The sequence below is a fragment of the Salmo salar genome, chromosome ssa25 (assembly GCF_905237065.1).
Source record: "Salmo salar chromosome ssa25, Ssal_v3.1, whole genome shotgun sequence".
NCBI classification, from domain to species: domain Eukaryota; kingdom Metazoa; phylum Chordata; class Actinopteri; order Salmoniformes; family Salmonidae; genus Salmo; species Salmo salar.
Genome location: NC_059466.1, coordinates 52766900 through 52778764, shown reverse-complemented (window position 1 = coordinate 52778764; position 11865 = coordinate 52766900). Strand labels below are relative to the sequence as shown.

The following is an 11865-nucleotide window of genomic DNA, read 5'->3' as shown; positions in this document are numbered from 1 at the left end:
AGTCAGAGCTCTCAGAGAAACATGTTTCACACCTTCTGATAGAGACCGAGTCTTTACTAGAGACGGAGAGGAGTCAGAGCAGAGACAGGAATAAAGCACTACACTTGGCCAAGGAGGAGAGGGAGAGGGAGAGAGAACGGGCACAGGAAACAGAGCAGCAAAACGAGAGACTGGAAGAGGAGGTGAAGAAATGGAAAGAAAGAGTGGAAGAACGGATAAAAGAGGTAGCAAGGCTCTCGCAGCTCCTGAAGGAGAGAGAGGAGGAGGTGGAGGACTTTAGGGTGAGAACGGTAGAGAACGGTGGAGAAAGACAGAGACAGGAGGACGTGTTGAGGAGGAACAAGGAGGAGAGGGAATGGTTGGGTGCCCAGCTGAGAGAGGAACAGGCGGAGGGAGAGAGACTGAGGTCCAGACTAGAGGAGGTGCAGAGAGGACAACGCCTCCTGCAGGAGGATAGAGGATGTCGCGTGGAGAGGCTGGGTGCTCAGGTTAAATCCCTGGAGGAGGAGAGAGACCATCTCCTAGCTGAGATCAGGAAGAAGGAGAGAGAGGCTGGGATCCTGAAAGATGAGACTCACAAAGAGAGGAGAGAAAAGGAGAGGACTGGCTCCTCACTGAGAAGGATGGAGGAGGAGTTGAAGGAGAGCAAGGAGGCGCTGGCCCTCAGTCTGGCCATCCTGAAGGAGCAGGGAGCCGAGATGACCAGGAGCAGGGAGAGAAGCAGGAAGGAGGTGCAGGAGAAAGAAGGGGACAACCAGAAGATGAGAGAGGGGCTGAAGACGGCCATGCAGGAGATGTCTACCCTGAAACAGCTGCTGGAGGAGAGCCACGGGGAGGGGAGAGACTAAGGAGCCTCATGCAGGAGAGGAAAGAGGAGATGGTGAAGAGCAGGGACGAGAGCCTGCGTGCTGCCCGGGGAGGTGGAGGAGCTCCGAGGGAGGACCAGGGCTGTGGAGCAAGAGAAAAGGGAGGTGGAGAGGAAGCTCGGAGACAGAGAGGAGGGAGCTGGAGGAGGTGTTGGGAGAGAAGGAGAGGAGACAGAAGGAGATGGAGGAGGTGTTGGGAGAGAAGGAGAGGAGACAGGAGGAGCTGGAGGAGGCAGTGAGAGAGAAGGAGAGGAGACAGAAGGAGATGGAGGAGGTGTTGGGAGAGAAGGAGAGGAGACAGAAGGAGATGGAGGAGGTGTTGGGAGAGAAGGAGGCTGAGCTGACCAGCACCAGGGCCAGACTGGATGTCCTGGAGAAACAGAAGACAGAGCTCAGATGTCTGGCTGCTGAGAAGAGTCAGGCAGTTACACAGCTCAGAGAGAGGATCAGAGAGGTGGAGGGAGAGATGGAGGGAGTGAGAGAAGAGAAGAAGAGAGAGATGGAGGGAGTGAGAGAAGAGAAGAAGAGAGAGATGGAGACGTTGAGACAGGAAGAGCAGCAGAGGAGGGAGAGTCTGAAGCGTGTCGAGTTAGTCACGGACATGCTGAGAGAGAAGGAGACAGAGCTGGAGAGGGTGAGAGAGAAAGCTTACAGAGAGGAGAGGAAGAGAGACACAGAGGAAGTGAAACTGCAGAGTCTGCAGAAAGAAGAGACGGACGAACAGAGGAGACTTGGAGAGCCCGGGGACCAGAAGAGAGGAGAAGGAAGTCAGGAGTGTCCAGGAAGAGATGTCTGGCTTCGGGACGAGGTAGTTACTCTGAGGAAGAGAGTGTCCTCCCAGCGCCTGGACAGAGAGGAAAGGGAGACACTGTTGAGACAGAGAGACACAGAGCTTTACACCCTGAGAGAGAGAGTAGAGGAACTCAGTAAGGACAGAGACCGTATCACAGCTGCCCTGGAGAAGACTGAGGCTTCCATGATTGGCTACCGGGACAGAGCCCACCAACAGGAGCAGAGCAGAGGGGCGGGATCTGAGGTTAGTACAACTGCGCCCCAAATGGCCCCTATGGACCCTGGTCAATAGTAGTGCACTATATATAGGGAATAGGGTGCCATAGCGCCCTGGTCTAAAGTAGTGCACTATATAGGGAATAGGGTGCCATAGGGCCCTGGTCTAAAGTAGTGCACTATATAGGGAATAGGGTGCCATAGGGCCCTAGTCTAAAGTAGTGCACTATAACATTATAACCCCCCCAAGGGACATTATAACCCCCCAAGGGACATTATAACCCCCCAAGAAATGTTATAACCCCCCAAGGGACATTATAACCCCCCAAGAAATGTTATAACCCCCCAAGGGACATTATAACCCCCCCAAGGGACTTTATAACTGCCCAAGGGACATTATAACCCCCCAAGAAATGTTATACCCCCAAGGGACATTATAACCCCCCAAGGGACATTATAACCCCCCAAGAAATGTTATAACCCCCAAGGGACATTATATCCCCCCAAGGGACATTATAACCCCCCAAGGGACATTATAACCCCCCCAAGGGACATTATAACCGCCCCAAGGGACATTATAACCCCCAAGAAATGTTATAACCCCCAAGGGACATTATAACCCCCCAAGGGACATTATAACCCCCCAAGGGACATTATAACCCCCCAAGAAATGTTATAACCCCCCAAGGACATTATAACCGCCCCAAGGGACATTATAACCCCCAAGGGACATTATAACCCCCCAAGGGACATTATAACCCCCCAAGGGACATTATAACCCCCCCAAGGGACATTATATCCCCCAAGGGACATTATAACCCCCCAAGGGACATTATAACCCCCAAGGGACATTATAACCCCCCAAGGGACATTATAACCGCCCCAAGGGACATTATAACCCCCCAAGGGACATTATAACCCCCCCAAGGGTCATTATAACCCCCAAGGGACATTATAACCCCCCAAGGACCCCCAAGGGACATTATAACCCCCCAAGGGACATTATAACCCCCCCAAGGGACATTATAACCCCCCAAGGGACATTATAACCCCCCAAGGGACATTATAACCCCCCAAGGGACATTATAACCCCCCAAGGGACATTATAACCGCCCCAAGGGACATTATAACCCCCCAAGGGACATTATAACCCCCCAAGGGTCATTATAACCCCCAAGGGACATTATAACCCCCCAAGGACCCCCAAGGGACATTATAACCCCCCAAGGGACATTATAACCCCCAAGGGACATTATAACCCCCCAAGGGACATTATAACCCCCCAAGGGACATTATAACCCCCCCAAGGGACATTATAATCCCCCAAGGGACATTATAACCCCCCAAGGGACATTATAACCCCCAAGGGACATTATAACCCCCCAAGGGACATTATAACCCCCCAAGGGACATTATAACCCCCCAAGGGACATTATAACCGCCCCAAGGGACATTATAACCCCCCAAGGGACATTATAACCCCCCAAGGGACATTATAACCCCCCCAAGGGACATTATAACCCCCCAAGGGACATTATAACCGCCCCAAGGGACATTATAACCCCCCAAGGGTCATTATAACCCCCAAGGGACATTATAACCCCCCAAGGGTCATTATAACCCCCAAGGGACATTATAACCCCCAAGGACCCCCAAGGGACATTATAACCCCCCCAAGGGACATTATAACCCCCCCAAGGGACATTATAACCCCCCAAGGGACATTATAACCCCCCAAGGGACATTATAACCCCCCAAGGGACATTATAACCCCCCCAAGGGACATTATAACCGCCCCAAGGGACATTATAACCCCCCCAAGGGACATTATAACCCCCCAAGGGTCATTATAACCCCCAAGGGACATTATAACCCCCCAAGGACCCCCAAGGGACATTATAACCCCCCCAAGGGACATTATAACCCCCAAGGGACATTATAACCCCCCAAGGGACATTATAACCCCCCAAGGGACATTATAACCCCCCAAGGGACATTATAACCCCCAAGGGACATTATAACCCCCCCCAAGGACCCCCAAGGGACATTATAACCCCCCCCAAGGGACATTATAACCCCCCAAGGGACATTATAACCCCCCCAAGGACCCCCAAGGGACATTATAACCCCCCCAAGGGACATTATAACCCCCCCAAGGGACATTATAACCCCCCAAGGGACATTATAACCCCCCAAGGGACATTATAACCCCCCCAAGGGACATTATAACCCCCCCAAGGGACAGTTTTCCAGGTGTCTGGTGAGTACCTGTCAGACCTGTCTGTCCATACAGGAGACAGTAGTGCTGTACAGTTCACTACACGACTCTGGTGTAAAAGACCGTCTGTCTGTCCTGCAGAGGTCCGCGGTCCAGCTAGAGATGGACCCTGTGGTCCAGGACCGTCTGTCTGTCCTGCAGAGGTCCGCGGTCCAGCTAGAGATAGACCCTGTGGTCCAGGACCGTCTGTCTGTCCTGCAGAGGTCCGCGGTCCAGCTAGAGATGGACCCTGTGGTCCAGGACCGTCTGTCTGTCCTGCAGAGGTCCGCGGTCCAGCTAGAGATGGACCCTGTGGTCCAGGACCGTCTGTCTGTCCTGCAGAGGTCCGTGGCCCAGCTAGAGTTGGACCATCGACGGCTACAGAGGAGGAATACACAACTGGAACAACGAGCTGACAGACTGAAGACCGAGAGGAAACGCCTCAGAGAGCTGCTGATACAGGTATTCTGATCAGTCTCACCTTATTTACCTGCAGAACCAAAACGTCAGTTCAACCTGATTTCGGATCCCGAATAGAAAAGAGGTGCCTTCCACACTTGCCTGTTTTAAAATGTTTTTTTTTTTTAAATTTTAAGTCCCAAGACTTGGATAATTCAGAACAGTTACCTTACTATTTACAATTACGCTTCTGCTGTGGTTTGTTTTAAAAAGACGGAGAGAGGATCGTCACGTCGTGAGCTGTCCCAGTCCTCCAGCAGAGACGGAGACAGAGCCCAGGTTAGTCATAAACCCGTCCAGCAGAGACGGAGGACAAGAGCTCAGGTTAGTCATAAACCCGTCCAGCAGAGACAGAGGACAGAGCTCAGGTTAGTCATAAACCTGTCCAGCAGAGACAGAGGACAGGTTAGTCATAAACCCGTCCAGCAGAGACGGAGGACAGGTTAGTTACCCGTCTACTAACTACTCTGGTTGTTGTCATATCATTAACAGTTACAAGTCAATCTGCTATTACAGTGCGGTTAGACTGCACCAAATAACTCATCTACAAATCACTTTGCATCCCAAATAACTTCAGTAAATATGTGAGTGGTAAATCTGTACGGAGGCTTACTCAGTGGTGAGGAGGAGAGGGAAAAAAATCCCATGAAATGTGCTGAATTTAGACAGAGCGTTAACTCCTTTCTGTTGTGCAGGAATCCAGGGGTTTGGTTGGTCTGGAAACAGAGGAGTTGAGACGCCTTCGGACCAAGGTGAAGAAGCTGGAGGACCAGGTAGGTCACCCACCGTGGCTCGTGTCCCAATCTGGATCCAATTCCCTTAAAAGGGCTCATCGGAGTTCAGAACGGTGTCCTATTGACCGCGGCGTCTGATCATCATAGATCGTAGCTATTGACCGCGGCGTCTGATCATTATAGATCGGAACTATTGACCGCGGCGTCTGATCATTATAGATCGTAGCTATTGACCGCGGCGTCTGATCATTATAGATCCTAACTATTGACCGCGGCGTCTGATCATTATAGATCGGAACTATTGACCGCGGCGTCTGATCATTATAGATCGTAGCTATTGACCGCGGCGTCTGATCATTATAGATCGGAACTATTGACCGCGGCGTCTGATCATTATAGATCGGAACTATTGACCGCGGTGTCTGATCATTATAGATCGGAACTATTGACTGCGGCGTCTGATCATTATAGATCGTAACTATTGACCGCGGCGTCTGATCATTATAGATCGTAACTATTGACCGCGGTGTCTGATCATTATAGATCGTAACTATTGACCGCGGCGTCTGATGATCATTATAGATCGTAACTATTGACCGCGGCGTCTGATCATTATAGATCAGAACTATTGACCGCGGCGTCTGATCATTACATTATAGATCGTAACTATTGACCGCGGCGTCTGATCATTATAGATCAGAACTATTGACCGCGGCGTCTGATCATTATAGATCGGAACTATTGACCGCGGCGTCTGATCATTATAGATCGGAACTATTGACCGCGGCGTCTGATCATTATAGATCGTAACTATTGACCGCGGCGTCTGATCATTATAGATCGTAACTATTGACCGCGGCGTCTGATCATTATAGATCAGAACTATTGACCGCGGCGTCTGATCATTATAGATCGTAACTATTGACCGCGGCGTCTGATCATTATAGATCGGAACTATTGACCGCGGCGTCTGATCATTATAGATCGTTACTATTGACCGCGGTGTCTGATCATTATAGATCGTAACTATTGACCGCGAATCCTGTAAGGGAATATGGTGTCATTTCAGGTGTGGTTATTCATTTATCAAGGTGTTTTGAACGATTCACCTTTATTTAAACGTTAAATGTTCCCAAACCTCGCAGGTACACCAACTACAGCTGACGCTCGTCCTCGACCACCGGGAAAGGGGTGGAGTTTATCCAACACTCCTCCAGGAACAACCAATGGCTGGTGTCTCTTCGCCAAGACTTGACTGATTCTCTGGTGTTGGTCTCGCAGCAACCAATCCCCTCTGTGCTGGAGTCAGAGACACACCGATTGGATAGGAGTGCCAGGGAGGAGGAGCTGAGATTGTCTCTCAGTCAGAGTTGAAGATGAAGCGCAGTGTGTTTGCCTCCGGAATGGCACCCTATTGTCTTCCAGGGCTCTGGTCAAAAGTAGTGCACTATATCTGGAATAGGGTGCCATTTGGGTCAAAAGTAGTGCACTGTATCTGGAATAGGGTGCCATTTGGGTCAAAAGTAGTGCACTATATCTTGAATAGGGTGCCATTTGGGTCAAAAGTACTGCACTATATCTGGAATAGGGTGCCATTTAGGTCAAAAGTAGTGCACTATATCTGGAATAGGGTGCCATTTGGGTCAAAAGTAGTGCACTATATCTTGAATAGGGTGCCATTTAGGTCAAAAGTAGTGCACTATATCTGGAATAGGGTGCCATTTGGGTCAAAAGTAGTGCACTATATCTTGAATAGGGTGCCATTTGGGTCAAAAGTAGTGCACTATATCTGGAATAGGGTACCATTTAGGTCAAAAGTAGTGCACTATATCTGGAATAGGGTGCCATTTGGGTCAAAAGTAGTGCACTATATCTTGAATAGGGTGCCATTTGGGTCAAAAGTACTGCACTATATCTGGAATAGGGTGCCATTTAGGTCAAAAGTAGTGCACTATATCTGGAATAGGATGCCATTTGGGACTCACCCTATGTATACTGAACAAAGATATAAACACAATATCAACAATTTTACTGAGTTACAGTTCATATTAACTCAATCGAAATAAATTCATTAGGCCCTAATCTATGGATTTTGCATGACTGGGCAGGGGCACAGCCATGGGTGGGCCTGGGAGGGCATAGGCCCACGCACTTGGGTGCCAGGCCCAGCTAATCAGAATGAGTTTTTTTTTACCACAAAAGGGCTTTATTACAGACAGAAATACTCCTCAGTTTCATCACCTATCCGGGTGGCTGGTCTCAGACGATCCTGCAGGTGAAGATGCTGGATGTGGAGGTCCTGGGCTGGTGTGGTTACACGTGGTCTGATGTTGTGAGGCCAGTTGGACGTACTGCCAAATTCTCTAAAACGACGTTGGAGGCTGCTTATGGTAGAGAAATTAACATTCAATTCTCTGGCAACAGTTCTGGTGGACATTCCCTACAGTCAGCATGCCAACTGCACGCTCCCTCAAAACTTGAGACACATCTGTGGCCATTGTGTTGTGTAACAAAACTGCAGATTTTAGAGTGGCCTTTTATTGTCCCCCAAGCACAAGGTGCACCTGTGTAATGATCCTGCTGTTTAATCAGCTTCTTGATATGCCACACCTGTCAGGTGGATGGATTATCTTGGCAAAGGAGAAATGCTCACTAACAGGGATGTAAAACTAATTTGTGCACAACTTTAAATGTTGTGTTTATATTTTTGTTCAGTGTAGTTATCATATACCTTTTATGCGTTTGAATCCGAGTTGGGGTCAATTCACTTTTCAATGAAGTCAATTCAGGAAGTGAATATTTCCGATTCATGAAAGTCCGATTCCGACTTAGGACGCCTTTCATGCCCATTTCAGTAGTTGGTATTCAGACTTAACTTATGAAGGTGTGTAACGTGCATTTCTCTGAATACATTTAATTAAACCGCTGAAAACCCTCACACAATGCTGGGCGACAGATTTTCTTGTGGATTTTTCATACAGTCGGGGTTTTCAGTACATGTGTCTTCAGCCATCCCTTTAAATATCTTTTAATTAGAATATAGAATCCATCGAGAGAACAGGTTCAGAATATAGAATCCATCTAGAGAACACGTTCAGAATATAGAATCCATCTAGAGAACACGTTCAGAATATAGAATCCATCTAGAGAACCGGTTCAGAATCCATCTAGAGAACAGGTTCAGAATATAGAATCCATCGAGAGAACAGGTTCAGAAAATAGAATCCATCTAGAGAACAGGTTCAGAATATAGAATCCATCTAGAGAACAGGTTCAGAATATAGAATCCATCTAGAGAACACGTTCAGAATATAGAATCCATCTAGAGAACAGGTTCAGAATATAGAATCCATCTAGAGAACAGGTTCAGAATATAGAATCCATCTAGAGAACACGTTCAGAATATAGAATCCATCTAGAGAACAGGTTCAGAATATAGAATCCATCTAGAGAACAGGTTCAGAATATAGAATCCATCTAGAGAACAGGTTCAGAATATAGAATCCATCTAGAGAACAGGTTCAGAATATAGAATCCATCTAGAGAACACGTTCAGAATATAGAATCCATCTAGAGAACCGGTTCAGAATATAGAATCCATCTAGAGAACAGGTTCAGAATATAGAATCCATCTAGAGAACAGGTTCAGAATATAGAATCCATCGAGAGAACAGGTTCAGAATATAGAATCCATCTAGAGAACACGTTCAGAATATAGAATCCATCTAGAGAACAGGTTCAGAATATAGAATCCATCGAGAGAACACGTTCAGAATATAGAATCCATCGAGAGAACAGGTTCAGAATATAGAATCCATCTAGAGAACAGGTTCAGAATATAGAATCCATCTAGAGAACAGGTTCAGAATATAGAATCCATCTAGAGAACAGGTTCAGAATATAGAATCCATCGAGAGAACACGTTCAGAATATAGAATCCATCTAGAGAACCGGTTCAGAATTATAGAATCCATCTAGAGAACAGGTTCAGAATATAGAATCCATCTAGAGAACAGGTTCAGAATATAGAATCCATCTAGAGAACACGTTCAGAATATAGAATCCATCGAGAGAACAGGTTCAGAATATAGAATCCATCTAGAGAACAGGTTCAGAATATAGAATCCATCTAGAGAACAGGTTCAGAATATAGAATCCATCTAGAGAACAGGTTCAGAATATAGAATCCATCGAGAGAACACGTTCAGAATATAGAATCCATCGAGAGAACAGGTTCAGAATATAGAATCCATCTAGAGAACAGGTTCAGAATATAGAATCCATCTAGAGAACAGGTTCAGAATATAGAATCCATCTAGAGAACAGGTTCAGAATATAGAATCCATCTAGAGAACAGGTTCAGAATATAGAATCCATCTAGAGAACAGGTTCAGAATATAGAATCCATCTAGAGAACAGGTTCAGAATATAGAATCCATCTAGAGAACAGGTTCAGACCCCTTGGATTTCTTGACATGTTACAAAGGATTCAAATGGATTTAATTGAACTTTTTTTCTCAACAATGTACACAAAATATTCTGTCAATGTAAAAACAAAAAATGTATATATTTTTTTAAAGATTATTAGGAATTATATAACTAAAATATAGTTGTTGCATGAATTTTCAACTCTTTGAGTCAGTACAGGTTAGACAGAAACACCTTTGGCGGCGATTACAGCAGTGAGTCTCTCTGAGTAAGTCTCTAAGAGCTTCGCACACCTGAATTGTGCACCATTTATCAAGGTGTTGGGAATCATGGCTAGACAGCCATAGATTTTCAAGCAAAACTAACTCGACCACTCATGAACATTCACTGTCTTCTTGGTAAGCATCTACGGTGTAGATTTGGCCTTGTGTTTCAGGTTATTGTCCTGCTGAAATGTGAATTCATCTCCCAGTGTCTGGTGGAAAGCAGACTGAACCAGGTTTTCATCTAGAATTTTTCCTGTGCTTAGCTTTATTCCATTTCTTTTCACCCTGAAAAACTCCTCAGTATTTGCCGATGACAAGCATACCCATACCATGATGCAGCCGCCACCATGCTGGAAAAATAAGGAGGCAGTTCGTTACTCAGTGACGTATTGAATCTGCCCCAAACATAAGGTTTCCAGTTTTCATGTCACCTGTCCAAGTACAGTGAAATACCTTTCTTGCAAGTTCCAAAACCAACAATGCAGTAATCAATATCAATGTAGCATTAAAGATAACAAGGTAGGGAACTGGAGTGATGGAGGTAGATATGTATAGGGGGAAGGGGACAGGGATACTGGAGTGATGGAGGTAGATATGTATAGGGGACAGGGATACTGGAGTGATGGAGGTAGATATGTATAGGGGACAGGGATACTGGAGTGATGGAGGTAGATATGTATAGGGGACAGGGATACTGGAGTGATGGAGGTAGATATGTATAGGGGGAAGGAGACAGGGATACTGGAGTGATGGAGGTAGATATGTATAGGGGGAAGGGGACAGGGATACTGGAGTGATGGTGGTAGATATGTATAGGGGACAGGGATACTGGAGTGATGGAGGTAGATATGTATAGGGGGAAGGGGACAGGGATACTGGAGTGATGGTGGTAGATATGTATAGGGGACAGGGATACTGGAGTGATGGAGGTAGATATGTATAGGGGGAAGGGGACAGGGATACTGGAGTGATGGAGGTAGATATGTATAGGGGGAAGGGGACAGGGATACTGGAGTGATGGAGGTAGATATGTATAGGGGGGAAGGGGACAGGGATACTGGAGTGATGGAGGTAGATATGTATAGGGGGAAGGGGACAGGGATACTGGAGTGATGGAGGTAGATATGTATAGGGGACAGGGATACTGGAGTGATGGAGGTAGATATGTATAGGGGAAGGGGACAGGGATACTGGAGTGATGGAGGTAGATATGTATAGGGGACAGGGGTACTGGAGTGATGGAGGTAGATATGTATAGGGGGAAGGGGACAGGGATACTGGAGTGATGGTGGTAGATATGTATAGGGGACAGGGATACTGGAGTGATGGAGGTAGATATGTATAGGGGGAAGGGGACAGGGATACTGGAGTGATGGAGGTAGATATGTATAGGGGAAGGGGACAGGGATACTGGAGTGATGGAGGTAGATATGTATAGGGGAAGGGGACAGGGATACTGGAGTGATGGAGGTAGATATGTATAGGGGAAGGGGACAGGGATACTGGAGTGATGGAGGTAGATATGTATAGGGGGACAGGGATACTGGAGTGATGGAGGTAGATATGTATAGGGGGAAGGGGACAGGGATACTGGAGTGATGGAGGTAGATATGTATAGGGGACAGGGATACTGGAGTGATGGAGGTAGATATGTATAGGGGGAAGGGGACAGGGATACTGGAGTGATGGAGGTAGATATGTATAGGGGACAGGGATACTGGAGTGATGGAGGTAGATATGTATAGGGGGAAGGGGACAGGGATACTGGAGTGATGGAGGTAGATATGTATAGGGGAAGGGGACAGGGATACTGGAGTGATGGAGATAGATATGTATAGGGGACAGGG

General features: G+C 47.0%; 1 pseudogene; it reads left to right on the top strand.

The window, feature by feature from the left end:
• The window catches only part of LOC106591428 (trichohyalin-like), a 64962-nt pseudogene extending 58127 nt beyond the window's left edge, over window positions 1-6835 (top strand).
• The last annotated feature ends 5030 nt before the right edge of the window (window positions 6836-11865 follow it).